The 14,191-nt window shown below is 38.1% G+C and overlaps 1 protein-coding gene across 1 annotated transcript in view; it reads right to left on the reverse strand.

Annotated features, from left to right (window-relative positions):
• The window catches only part of CMTM4 (CKLF like MARVEL transmembrane domain containing 4), a 40,176-nt gene that overhangs the window by 20,766 nt on the left and 5,219 nt on the right, over positions 1-14,191 (reverse strand). The window lies entirely within an intron of this gene.

Here is a 14,191-nt window from a genome sequence, read left to right on the forward strand (position 1 = left end):
CAGTTGAAAACCATTACCCCTTGTCCTGTCACTACATGCCCCTGTAGTGGTAAACCTGCCTTTTTCACGGTTTTTATCAATATACTATATTTTATATAAAAACATATTTTTATCATTCCCTTGTAAGACAGTAAAATGAGCAGCTAATAGATGAAGGAAAAACTCCTGGTGCTGCAAACACATTGAACTGGGATAATGGTTAGTCACACTAAATTCAGAAGGCATCTTAGTAGAGTTAACACAAACACAGACTTTTGCAAGACTAGAGTTCAATTTACTCTTTAGGATAAAACAGTGAAACTCACCATACTTGAGAAAAAATCTGCCCAATGGACAAAACTAAAATATATAAAAACCATACACCAATATTAGCTACCAATTGGATACCATTAGATACCACTGATTAGCTACCACAGAGTATACAACTTACATATCTAGGTCTAGGTTTCAAAGTGATTCCTCTTTAAATATAACTGGTAAAAGAAAACCAGTTGCATGGATGGTTTTGTTTTGTTGGTTTGTTTTTTTCATTTTCCATGGCAAGCAAGGAAGGCCTTAAGAGTGTTTTGCTTTGGTTTTCAAGACAACAACCCCCCCACCCACCCACTTACATTTTTCAGAAAGAATTCACTTTTTTGCTCTGCCGCAAAATTCTAGTGAGACTGTAATAAGTCACTTCAATCTAAGGATGAAGAACTCCGGGAGATAGCCTCCTCAGAGCTAAATATTCCATAATTTGAAGGTTTTGCACAAACAAAACATAAATTTGAAAGATTGACAGAAGCCACAATACGAATCAATTCCTGCTAAATCCTTCATCAGTTCCAATAACGTTTTGCAGATACCCCTTCTTCCAGCACTTTAATGCTTCATCCATTAATCTGCCTTTGCCTCCTACAACATAACTAACAAAATGAAGAAAAAGGATTTTGAAATAAGTTATAATTTTTGTCACTAACATTAGCAGTAATTCTAAGTAAAGGACAATACCCTGCATGCTTTGTTTGCCATGTAATTCAGAATACAGTAGCTAATTTAAGTTTAAAAATGGATTAAAACAAAGCAATCCAGTTTTAATAAAAAAACCTCATACTTGGATAGAAATTCTCTCAGTTTCTATCTGAGCACATGCCATACGAATTTTTGCCAGCTAACAAAGCAGGCCAATTCACATCAAAAATTCTGAATGGATACCCAGTGACTAAACACTTAACTTCAGATTTTTATCTTTGACATTGAACAACTTTGGAAAAAAAGAAAGAGAATATGCAGTGAAATGGAACGTTCAGAAAATCAGAATCAGTCAAACTATGATTTCAGCAATGACACACACAAAAAAAAAAACACACCACTGTCCAGAGCACAGCTTCATTTTACAGTATTAGCATATAACGAAGTCCACCTTTTCTGTGAACACAAGTCGCATAACTGAAGATGACATTGAATACAATTTTAAAAAGTAAAGCTCTAAAAAAAAAAAAAAACCACTTTGCTGTTTCAAGCAGGATCAGTATCAAGTATTAACGCTAAATGTTAGCTGGCAAACCTTTTATTATATAGGAACATCTAAAAGTTAAGTCTCCATTGTTCTTGCCACTATTTTTGATACTTTATGACACTTCAAAATTTTTTAAAGCATTAGAAATAAATTATGCACTGAAGAAGCACTTGGAGCAATGAACTCTAATCATCACGTGTTACGTATATACTCCCAAGCTCAGAGTTAATAATTAAACTTCAGAGCGGTTCTACCTTAAGACTTCATTTTATCACTTAAGAAATTACAAAATGCATTTACCTGTGACACACCCTTATAAGAAAAAAGTGTTAGTTGTGCACACTTGGGTTTGACTTAACCCAAACCGTTTCAAATGCAGGTAAAGATGTGCCACCAGTTTACATGCAGCAGCATTAGTGTACATTGGTCTGGGTTGTGGCAGCCCAAGTCTATTGATGTGTTTATCAGAAAGGTTGGGAGAAAACCTTAATTGCTTCAGTTTATGATGGGTATTCTGGCCACAAAGCAGAGGCTGTGTTTTGGAAACATGCACAATAACTATGAACAGGAGTATTATCATCACTAAGTGGATCGGGATGCCTGAACACTTGTTGGTGGGAGGGACAGGGAAAGGAGAATACTCCCGTGCATACAATTTATTTGTAACACTTTTGTACTTCAAGTAAGATTCCGACTAAATGTCTTACTATTTTTCTTGTGGTAAAAATATATTTCACCCTTCTCAAAGATCATTCATCCTGCCAGTGCTACACATGATACCTGCCTGTTAACTGCCCACTATTTGTCTCACAATGAATGCTACAACAAAAAATGAAATCCAAATTAATCACCACATCAGAAAAACACTATCCGCCCACAGAAACTTCCCTTTTTGTAAAGACAATAAAAATCTCAGTCTTTAATAAGAAATATTTTCTCTTTGAAACATCAGGGTAATCTTGTCCTCCTACGTGTTTATAAACTTGCCAGAAGCATCCTTCCAATTAACTACAAGTAACATGAATCTTCTTTAAAAACACACCAGTGCTGCTTTCACTGGCCGTTCCACTCAGAGTTGAATCTAATTTTGTTTCTAATAGAAAACTACTCTGAATACATGAAATGAAAATGAAATACACATTACAGAATCAAACCCATGACTTCCTCAGTCAGCTACACTACTTAAGTGTTGTGTAAATGCTACAACACAAGCCAAAGCAGACTGCCAAAGGCCATGGTTTACCCAGTGATCAAGTTCATTTAAAAAAAAAAGAAGAATGTGTTAACATTATAAGAAAAATGCTTCATTTTCTCTGCATTTTTAAATTTATGAAATAAATAATATATGAGACAGGCTATATAAATTACATAGTGAATTAATAAAATTTTGTCACCTAGAATACCACTTGATTGGCATGGCCACAAAGTAGATTGATGCGATCATAAGCATGCCCCCAGAGTGTCCCACTGCAAACTGCAGACAGACCAAAAGTCAGTCTCAGTCTCAGCTACCCCAGCTTATTTTCTGAGGGACTTCCGTGCAGGTCTAGCACTAACCATTTTCTCCTGTTCTCTCGCAGAGCTCTGTAACTATAATGAAAACATTTTCTTTATAACCTACATTTACCTCCATTCTCTGTCTACCACCCATCACTGCCTACCGAATTTGATAATCAACATGCAGCTCACAGCTTACCAAGGGTCAAAGACCTTAAAAGTCACTTCTCCAGAGCTTCCTATACTCTTCCCTCTGCCACACCACAGATCCAAGATAAAACTGGTGCCTTGCCTTACCACATTGGCTATACACACTCTCTTGGAAAGAGGGAGGAGGGACAAAGACCCGCCACAGTCCTCCCGGGAAGACTCCGAGCTCCATCCAGACACCATCTGAGTTTGCAGAGACTTGTGCTGCCCCAGGTGACTGAGGCACAAAGCTGAAGCAAAGAAAAACCCTCACTCAGAAGCTGCTAAAGCTTTGCTCTTGCTTTGTAACACAAGTCACCTCAGAAAACCAGGAGACAGGATCTATCCAGGCCTGCATCTGCCTCCCATGACTGCAGTTACAGGACTAGCTAACACAAAAAACCACAAAAGAACCCAAAAACCAAAAAATCCAGCATCATATCAGCCAATGAAATGCAAACTGCCATTTGTCCAACACAGGAGGTGACCCCCACTTGAGTCATACCTCTTCTCACAGTTTATAGTAATGAGTTTCGACAAGTTTCTTCCACAAGAAAAAGTTTCAAGGTTACTTTACCGAGTAAAAATGAGAAGTTGAACGTGGTGAAGATCTCCCCTTACATGAATTACTGCTGTCTCCCACAAATGACACAGCTACAGCTTTCTCAGGCAGAGTCAATAGTTTCCTCTGATGGATGAAACAAACCTTTTCATCTGCTTTTCTCTGCACTGAGTACTTCAGAGAGTTTTCTATTCCACCCTAATTCCTCCAATGCCCTAAGATTTGTGTAACTCTCTTTTATTACTTTCTTTCTCTTTTATAACAGTTGCTTTTGGTTTCCCTTCTACTTCCCCTGTTCTTGAAGTAAGTGCAGAGGATATTGATACGCAACTTTATCAGGATGGAAACATCCACTTATCCTACTGAATGCTCAGGTCCATGCAGAGGCATCCTAGGCTACCTGCAATACCACCTTTTTTCCTGGGAAAAAAAAAAAAAAAGGAGATGCAAGAGTCTGGTCAACAAAGCAGGATCAACACGAATGAGCTTCAGGGTAAGCTGAGAAAAGGACTGAGTCTGCCCAGACTTGCCGCCCAATGTGTGAAATACAGCTCTAACTCTGTGATGGAACACATCTCCCCCTGCCCTCCATCTCTCATCTCCCACCACCACATAATGCAAAGGCAGAAGAAAAAAAATCTCCAAATATAGGATTAAGTACAAAATCTATTTCCCAATAATGACTTTTTGTGTTTTTTGTTTTGAATAAACTGGCAAACTGTTATCCAATTTATTGTTTAGGACTGCTAAGATAACTCATGTACAGTGTGAGGCTACTGCACTTCTACTAAACAGCACTGAACCCCCACATAAAGGCTCCATTCAGAGTGAAGCAGCCCCTCACTGGAAGGGGATAAAGCAACCAGAATTTAAGGCCATTTAATTCCTGAAAGAGAGCCTCTATACTGGGATCCAACGTCCTTTAATTTAGCTACATTAGCCTCCTACCATTATTGTATTCATCTCAACTTTCCTGTAAACTCCCCTGGAGAAGGGCCCTTAATGAAGAAATCATCTGCCTTAGGGCTATGTAAATGGCTTATATTTACATCATTTTCTTGGCAACAGAGGCACCTCAGACATAAAACACTGTATTTCCCCAAAATGGAGAAAATGTGCTATGACAAGCACCAACGCTGAAAGAGAGCTTTTAGGAGGTTGCTAATGGTGTATTTTTCCTGTCAGAACATGTTGTGTTTTATTTTTGAAGAAAATAATCAAACAACTTTGCACTAAAAATAAAAAAGACAGTTCTGCAATGAAAACAAAGTAAAAAATGAGTTTTCCTGTTTATCTAAAATGTTACCACAGAAAGCCTTATTGTGTGGTTAAATGACATAATTACGCATGATTTCCAAAAAACCACAAAATGGTCAGCATTTTTTCTGCCTGAAAAATACCCACAGAATTTTAGTAAGAATGTCACACTACCAAGACATTTTTGCATCCAGACTGTTTAAATTAATGGTACAGCAGAATACATATGCACAAAACAGAGAAGAAATAAATTGCTTTTACACCACTTAAAGTATCTGAAGACATTAAACTTTCTTGAATTAAAATCTAGATTTATTGTTCTCATTTACTTGGCCCAGCAGTCCCAACTTAATGTATGAAACCAAGTGGGTCTCATTCCTTGCAAAGCACATGCATTTCCCACATCTAAAACAGCTGGCACAGATACGAATATTTGAGATCATATGGCTTAAACACAGTCCTGCTCCTCCAGCAGGAAGCCATCTTTTACCCTAAGCAGAAGAATGACTGATTTCCCGCCTGTTCCTAGCCTGCATCCTTAAGACTAAAAGAAATGTGTTATTAACTCTGGTAATTGGACTGCAAGGAGCCTTAAATCACAAAAGAGTATTAAACTTCTCTTACAAGATAGAAAATTTAGGAAAATGACGCTTACCAGAGAGGGAAGATTAAGAAGCACCAGTGATTCAGCACCCTGGATAAACTAAACTGTGCTCTAATGGCGCTAAATACATCCACTGAACAAATCCAGAGAAACTCAACCAGACCTCCAAATTCAACTCCGATTTGGTTCTGGTGGTGACAACAGAAATAATAGCAGAATATTTAAATTTCAGATCTTCATTGCACCTCTAGGGTTTTACATGTAGCTGCATTCCTTAAGTTTTCATTATTTCTTAGTTCACTTTTGGATATAACGTGGCAAGACTTCAGCACATTAAATATTGTGGAATCTTTATTAAATCAGCTGAACTTTTGCCACCTCCAGCAGTTTTCTATAATCCCTGAAAGATTCAGCTACTGCTCACTTCCCTTTCTCAATTTAGGCAAAAGACCAATTCTAAATACAGAACATATTTCTGAGGCCAGAAACATTTTGATAGTGTATTATAAGAAAGGGACATATTTAAGAAGAACGGTAATCAGCACTCAACAACAGAATGATAGTTGTTTTGAAACACAGAGTACATCAGAACTAACACTTATTCTAAAAAAAATATAATTAACTGGACTGAACTAAGGTGAACAGAAGAGATTCTCAACTGGCTAAAACAGAAATGCATCCATTTTAAAAGAGAACTTAATCATAGAGTCTAGAATGAAAAAAGATGCGGACATGAAGTCGTGTCTTATTTCCTGTTAATTATGCATTAGTACAGTGTTTTGCTTATTGCTTGGACACGCCTATACAACAAACATTCTTATCTGCTAGACAAATGCAAAACCTATTCCACTTCAAATATCATTAAACAAATAGTATTTTACAGTACAGAAATATTTTATGATTTGGGTTTTTTTAAAAGAAAAAGCAAACACAGTTCTTCCTGCTACTGCTAAATAATTTAAGATTTTTTTTTTACTTTACATTTATATTGTCCTCAAAGTAAATCCATTTTAGCATTCAAAGTAATAACTGAACATGCAGACAGGTGTGAAGCCCTGGGTTGCACAACTCCCACGCGGCTCATTCTGGAGGTGTCAATGACCAGACCCACGCCGCGCTGCCCCGCGCAAAGTGGCCTCGGGCTGCAGCACAGCGTGGCCACCACCTCCTCCCCTTTCTCCCTGTAAGAGCAGGGTCGCTGCCCAGGCAGCCCCTCACACCAGTGCCTTCTGGCATCAGGGGTGCACCTCACTGGGACTGGAAGAGTCACCTTGTGACCCCCACGCTTGGCCCCATCTCCACCAGTATCTTGCCCACTGTTATTTTGGCACCTGTAAAAAGTTGCTTATCCCAGCTTTGCATAACTTTGCAGACCTGACTGCAAGTTTGTCTTTCTTATACCCAACCAAAACACGACCATCTTCCTAACAAAACAAAAAAACACACCAACAAGCAAACAAACAAAAAAAATCACTCTGATTTAGGTATATTTCAGGTTTTATCCAATCAAGCAGGTGACCAAAAGAACCACTGAACAGAATCTGAAGCCAAGGCACACTGCAAGGAGATACTTGGTTTAGGCACATTTCCTCACAGAAATCTAAATGAGATTCAAACATACCTTCCAGGTTAGACAAAAAGGGAACATAACATGCCACCTGTCCCATAAACAAAAGCCCAGCAACAGTTTTGTAGCAAACATATCCTATAGGAATATTGATTTGAAGATCATAGAGATCCACTCTTTAAACAAAGGCAAACAAAACATGGAAAACGTAACCAGTTTCTCCCACTGATTTCTTTCCACAGGAACCTGTGCCTCCAGTCTCCAGAAACTACAATTCATGTGTATCATAATTAAAAATATTTTCATAAGCAACAGGTCCTGCAATAATGAGCAAAATCCCAACATACTGAGTTACCCATTTCTAATTTTGCCATTTATACACTGTATTAATCACTGAACTCCTACGCAACCCAGTGAAATGAACAACTCCTAAACAAAGTCTTATTTTTTATCTATAGTACACTGAATTGTGCCAGTGGCTTCAGGGAGTGGACATAAAACACTAAATTATAGGATGCAGGGGATTTTTTCCCCCCCTTTTCACCATATCCTGATATTTGAGGTTTAATTTTCCTGTTCATTGTCTCATAATCGTTTTGACAGACATCTGCAAGCATAGCTTTTTATAGCCATCTCTCTCTAATTCCCAAACACCACAAGCTAGTCTCTCAAATGATACTGCCTGGTGCAAGACGTGGCAGGTTCCTCAGAGGCAGCTGCAACTCACAGTAAAGTTCTCTCAGCGGTCACCTCAACAAGCCTCGGCATACCCATACCTACGCCAGAGGAGAAGAGAGGGACACGCCACAAAGCAAAGGGAACTCTCTCAGACTAACCACTGCAATACATCCACATCAGACTGCAGAATAGCGCTCTGGAACGCTGGTAAAAACCATAATTAAATCACACACATAACAGAAAATTGGAAATTCTTAAACAGTTCTTAAACACCTTAAACAATTCTTAAACTACTCAACTAAGTTTCAAGTCCAATTTTATCACAATTTGACTAGCATTTATATATCGTGTTCTTAGACAAGCTAGGTAAAAATAGGTCAGAAAAAACATCCTACATCTCTTCAGTGCTGCACTAAATATAACTTTGTATACATTGAGTCCTCTGCATCTTCCTCAGCCACTGCCGGCTGAAGGTGGTAGGAGCAGGGAGAATAAAATATTTTTCCATTAGTCCCATTTGCTGCTAGTCCTACTCATGCAGGCTTTACTAAAATAGTAACACAAAAACTGACTACAGGAAACAAAGGGGGGGGAATGTAGCTTAACAGCTGATTTCAAGAAAGTATAGCAATGCTCACTTTCAGTCACCAAGGCAGGGGAAGATACAACTTCACTTCCTTAAAAATCATTGGTAGTTCTTGTTTATCTTAAAGACTAATTTAATACATTACTAAAAGTCACTAGTTTTGTATCAGCATGTATTAGTTTGTTAACAACAGGATGCTCAAAGAAAGCATGTCCAGGAGAGGTTCCTCTCAGTAGTACAGTGTCCAACTTCCCATCCCCAGTCTTCCAGCAAGGGTACAGCATCCTCTCCAGTCCATTTCCTAGTAATTTCTATTAAGTCAAGCTGTAAGAACTCGTAATTTATTATACCTTTGCTATTTAAACAAAATGAATAAATACAGTTACCCTATTTTTGTCTTTAGGCTGCAGACACATGTTCTGTATGGCACATACACACACACACACACACTCTGCTGGAACACAGCAAGTTACTGAGCTTGTGCTTGTATGATTTTTAAACAAAGTAAAAAAAAAAAAAAGGCTATTGCTTCACTTAAGAGAATTCTCTACTCAGCTCTTAAAAAAAAAAAAAAAGAGAGAAAAATCAACACTTTTGACCTGGCTTCGTGTTCCCATTCACATTCATTGGCCAAGCTGTGTTGGAAACCTGGCTAGTCAAAACAATATTAAAACACAGTACTGTAAATCTGTAACAAACAGTAGGATATATTAATTGCTTTTAAGAAGGTGTACTCATAAAATTTGTCAAGTATTTGATCTGCGCAGCCTCTTGTTTAACTACCCTGTTAGGCTATTTTAAAAAGTGAAAGTTCTATTTTAAGACTATCAGAATCAGTCTGCATCCTTTAAAACCCCATTTAATCCCTATTATGAGTAAACATCAAACATCCCACAAATACTAAAACAAGAAAGGAATTTTAATGAGAAAACAATCAAGAACTTAAAGTAGTCCTAAGGAATCCATTAAAGTTTTTTGGGGTTGTTTTTGTTTAAAAGAAACGGTGCAAAATGTCCTTACAATCCCAACGTTCCCAAGATTGCAATCTGAAGGCCCCCTTAGATGCCATGCCTTAAAAGGCAAAAAGAGTCTAGACATACTGGTAAAACAGAACATTAAAAAAATAGATGTAGGCCAGAACATTAAAGAGCACTGCCAGCTGCACTGGGGAATGCATGAAACCTTCAAGCTTGTCTTGCTGTTTAGACTGTCTTAGAAGAGTTATACAGTAGTATCTCATCCAAAATAGAAAAAAGCCCACAAACTTTCATTGCATAACTGCAAATCCACCTACTTGCGATTTTATAACTCAAGAACAGATCTGACTAAAGACTGCAAACAAACTTGGCACACTGCAAACAGAAGACTATAAAATGTTGTTAACAACACAAAAGCCGGAAGACTCTGGCAACAATGCCTTCGCCTTCTTGGTCACGACTCTCACTGTACTGCCACCATAAACTAAACATACTGTACATCCCAAAGACGTAGGACACAACCCTGTAACTCTGGAGGAGCACCTTCTCCAAAATACAAAATGTTACTAAGTGATAACATCATACAAAATCAAAAGATCCCAATGTTTCACAAAAGGTTTCATCTACATTAGATAAAAAGTTTTAAGCATTAAATGCAACAATTAGTTTATTTTAGAAGAGTTATGATCAAAGAACCAATTCATTTATTCACAACATTCAAGTGGCAACATCGGTTCCTAGCAGGAAAATAATTTCCTAAGACAAAAGTTACTGAAGTTTATTAAAGACTTACAGAACATAAGTATTTCATAATATTCACAACCACGCTTATTGCTTTCTTGCATGAGTATTTCAGTTTAAAATGTACAAAAGTACAGAAAATGACTAATATAGAAATGCTTGTAGTTGATTCATAAAATAATTTCGCAAACAATTGCCAGAACTGTTATGAGTAGTGCTGTATCACTGGCAGATTTATAGCATTTAAGAATAATAATGTTTAGCTTAAGTGAAAGTTACAGTGGAAGTATCACTGTACGCAACTCCTGATCTAAGCACAGGATGTATTTCTACATACCAGGGCCATGGCTGCTGCACTTTTAAGCTATAATGTAATGAAGGGAACTATCATGAATGAGGTTCAGCTCACTTACATGCTGAACACTTTGTGAACATACATACAAGCTAAAGAGAACTTAAAGAAGTGTCCTGAACAAGACATTATTCAAGCATCAACACCTGAATATCAAGTTACATATTAAAAAAAGTTTAACTGCAGACAATGTTGAAGACACTTGTTTGGGTAAAAATACCCATATTCTTCCACAAGCTAAGGCAATAAATACCAGAGTCTTAATTACAATTAATTGAATACAACAGTCAGAAATGTGATACTTGGAGTTACAGTTCCTAGTTTAATTTGCCCACAGTGAGACTAAAACATTAAAAGCTACTCTGCTTACCTGAAACCACCCAGGCATTATGCCATTCTAGTAACATACTGCAGCGTGAGTACGGATTTAATCCTGGACCTCTACTAAATAAAACAGCACTTGAGCCCTGTCACTGTAAAGACTGCATTACTTGATTCATACTGTTGCGTACTGCGTAAGCTTCTCAGTTTGGGCAAGTGCTATGCCAGCTCTAAGACCTCCTTGCCCATAGTCTGTAATATTTTGGACCCATCTTTCCTCTACTCATGGCTGTACGTTCTTACACCTATTCTACATCAGATTGCTGTTACCCAGCTTTTGCTTTTCTTCTCCCATATTCTGAAGAGCTAATGATGGAAGTTCCAGAGAAACCTAAACATTACTGCCATGTTTTGGAAGCAACTGGCTACACAAATCATCTGAGAATTAGGTGACTTTTTTTTTTTCTTTTTAAATCAAAATATATGTATTTTTTAATCCAGCTCTAATTTAGAAGTAGCAACTACTGCCGCTACAGAGTAAACAGCAGTTGACCTCCTGTTAAGAAGTCTATTCATTGTGCATCTAGTCCTCTTTGTATGTAAAATTTCAGTACGAAATTATTTGTTGAGGTCTAGAAGCAAGGCAGGTTATTTTTCGATTTTGAGCACAGAATGACGACTATCAAAAAGTGTGCAAGTTGATTTGACAAAATGATGCGTTAACTCGCATCAGAAATAACCAATTCCTCCTATACCGGTTATGTTACAAGAAAAACACAACCTCTTAATTTTCTAGTCCTTCTTCTTGTCTTCTTATCTCAAAGATGATAATTAATCACTGGGGAGGCTCATCAACAAAAGGCATTACCAGAAAGATTATGAGGAAAAAAAGGTAGCTTTCCAAAAAATAATACCATTAGAACTTACTTAGCATCTTACTTAGCATCTCTTACTGTAGCATCTACAATTAGTGTAGGGCATTTATTACTATTACACTTATTCATAATGGGAGGAAAAAAATAGAGCTTTCTTACTACAGAGATTATAGAAATTTCTTCTGAAAGCAGAATTTAAAACTATCCACCATCTTAAAGAGAAATTTGTAACGGGAATTTGGAGTTTACCCACAGTAGGACACCAGCCCATGGCCAGATGGTAGTTAAGAGACACCATGAAAGAGACCAAAACCCATTCCCCTTCATGTGGGAAGCCAACCACAGCCTTCTCTTTAGTTGCACACAGAAACAATAAAAAGCAAATCTAAACAGATTATCTCATCATTCTTCCCTCTATGGTAAATGTCAGTATAAAAATATTGCCACACAGCAATGCAGATCCACAACCTTTAAAGAGAAATCTTTCCAAAGAGAAATCAAAAGGTCTGGAGACACCGAAGAGACATCATTTACCTAAAGAGAATTTCTAAGCATATTTATGTATTACAAATTGATCCTTTTAATACGATATTATAACAGTCTTTTTCTAAGACCAAATGCCAAAGATCACCAGCATCCACTGCCACACTTAGCATCTTCTGAACAAGCAACTACAAATACCACTGAGAATCAAAGCACAACACAAAGAGTCACAATGATTTCTTACACAAATGCACACTTACTGTTTGGAAATTATAAGAGAATAAAAGATGGAAGACACAGTTAATCATGGAATTACTATACATTACCAATGCAATCCTAGCACGTAACAGGAAAGGTATCTCCAGCAGAGGCTTGGAAAGTGACACGTCAGCATACACACTGGTAAGACACACTTGAAAGGTTACTGAAAACTCAGGTTGTGCCTACTGAGAAACCATTACCTCAGTCGGACAGTGGTGCAAGGAAGGGCTGCCGGACAGTCCCGAAAACAGAGAGCCCTTCTTACAAGCAGAATCCAAAACAATTTTGTCTTGCCTTGTGCAGCAAGATGAAGGCTGGCTGAGTGCAGACAGCTGTTTCAACACGCATGAAGGAGTAAGGAGGAGTTAGGGAAAGTGGCAGTGTTAACACAAGAACAAATGCCTATAAACTTGCTAGAATTAAGTTCACACCAGAAATGAGGAAGGTTTCTACACCTCCAAAGTGCAGAAAAAATGAACAAAAGCTAACTTTAAGGTGAAACTATCACTTACGGAAAAGCCATCAGGTCGAGGGCTGCCTGTGACAATGAAGCTGCCTTAGAAGGCTCAGGTGTCTCCAGCAGTGCTCTGCTTCTCACCAAGACCACTGAGTGCTTTACTTCCAGACTGATGACCTGACCACCACGGAATGACCTTACCATGCAGAGAATGTCATCTGCTGGCCTCTATTAGGTACAGAGTAATTTTCTGTAGCTAAGCTAACACCCCATTTACATAAAATCAAACTTTACAATAAATAACGTGAAAGAAATCTCAATTTATTCACAATGCATTCAGTAGCCAACTGGTAACTTCTATGATTTACAGATTGACAACTGCCCGTAAAGCACCCAGCTCCCCGCTCTAATAACCCATAAACGAAGCAGAACTGTGCAGCTGCACAGCAGTGTGATGCCTGGAGTACTGCAGAGACACCCAGGGAGAAAGGGGCAGGGAAGAGTTAGACGTGCCGCATAATGTGACACACCGGACTGGGGTGGGAGGTTGGGGACTCCATCTCATCCTCCCCTCCAGAAGCGATCAGAATGAGATGCTGAGCTGAAGGCACAAGCAGGAAATGATAATTAAATATGAGATTACTGAACACCTCATGATAGTTTTCAACTAGATTCTAATAGTTAGCAGTTAGCTTACTCCTTGGAACATAAATGTTATTACTCTATTTTTTAATATAATTAACAGTGAGAATTCTCCATAATCTCATTACCCATGTAGGCATTTATTACAGGTTTTTTTAACTTTGTTCTCTTCATTGCAATAGATTCTGATGGCAAAGAATTTCACTGTAGTCCTGGCCTTAACCAATTTCTGGATCTGGATATGTATAATGACAGTAAGCCACGAAACAAGTTTTTCCAACGTTCCGCTACTCTCCACCAATGAAGATGGAACTTTTTATTCTGAAAATTGTGAACACATGAACTGCTATTCCCACCAGATTTAATTTAGCTGAAAATCTTGCCTCCACTGACAGGCAACAGCATATGCTATAGAGAACAAGACGAGAGCAAGCACGCAGTGATACTTCCCAGTACAGTCATCAGCAACTTGGAGCTCAGAGACCTCCCAAGCAGAAGTATTATCTTCTTTTTAAAAGGACTCTCTGATGGATTTTGTAGTATTTGGAACAGACACATGAAAAAAAGAAGAGGCTAGGGCTCTCCAAGCCACAGAGGCCATCACTAACCACCACAAATGCCATCCTCTTTTAAGCTAGCACGTG

The sequence above is a fragment of the Strix aluco genome, chromosome 14 (assembly GCF_031877795.1).
Source record: "Strix aluco isolate bStrAlu1 chromosome 14, bStrAlu1.hap1, whole genome shotgun sequence".
NCBI classification, from domain to species: domain Eukaryota; kingdom Metazoa; phylum Chordata; class Aves; order Strigiformes; family Strigidae; genus Strix; species Strix aluco.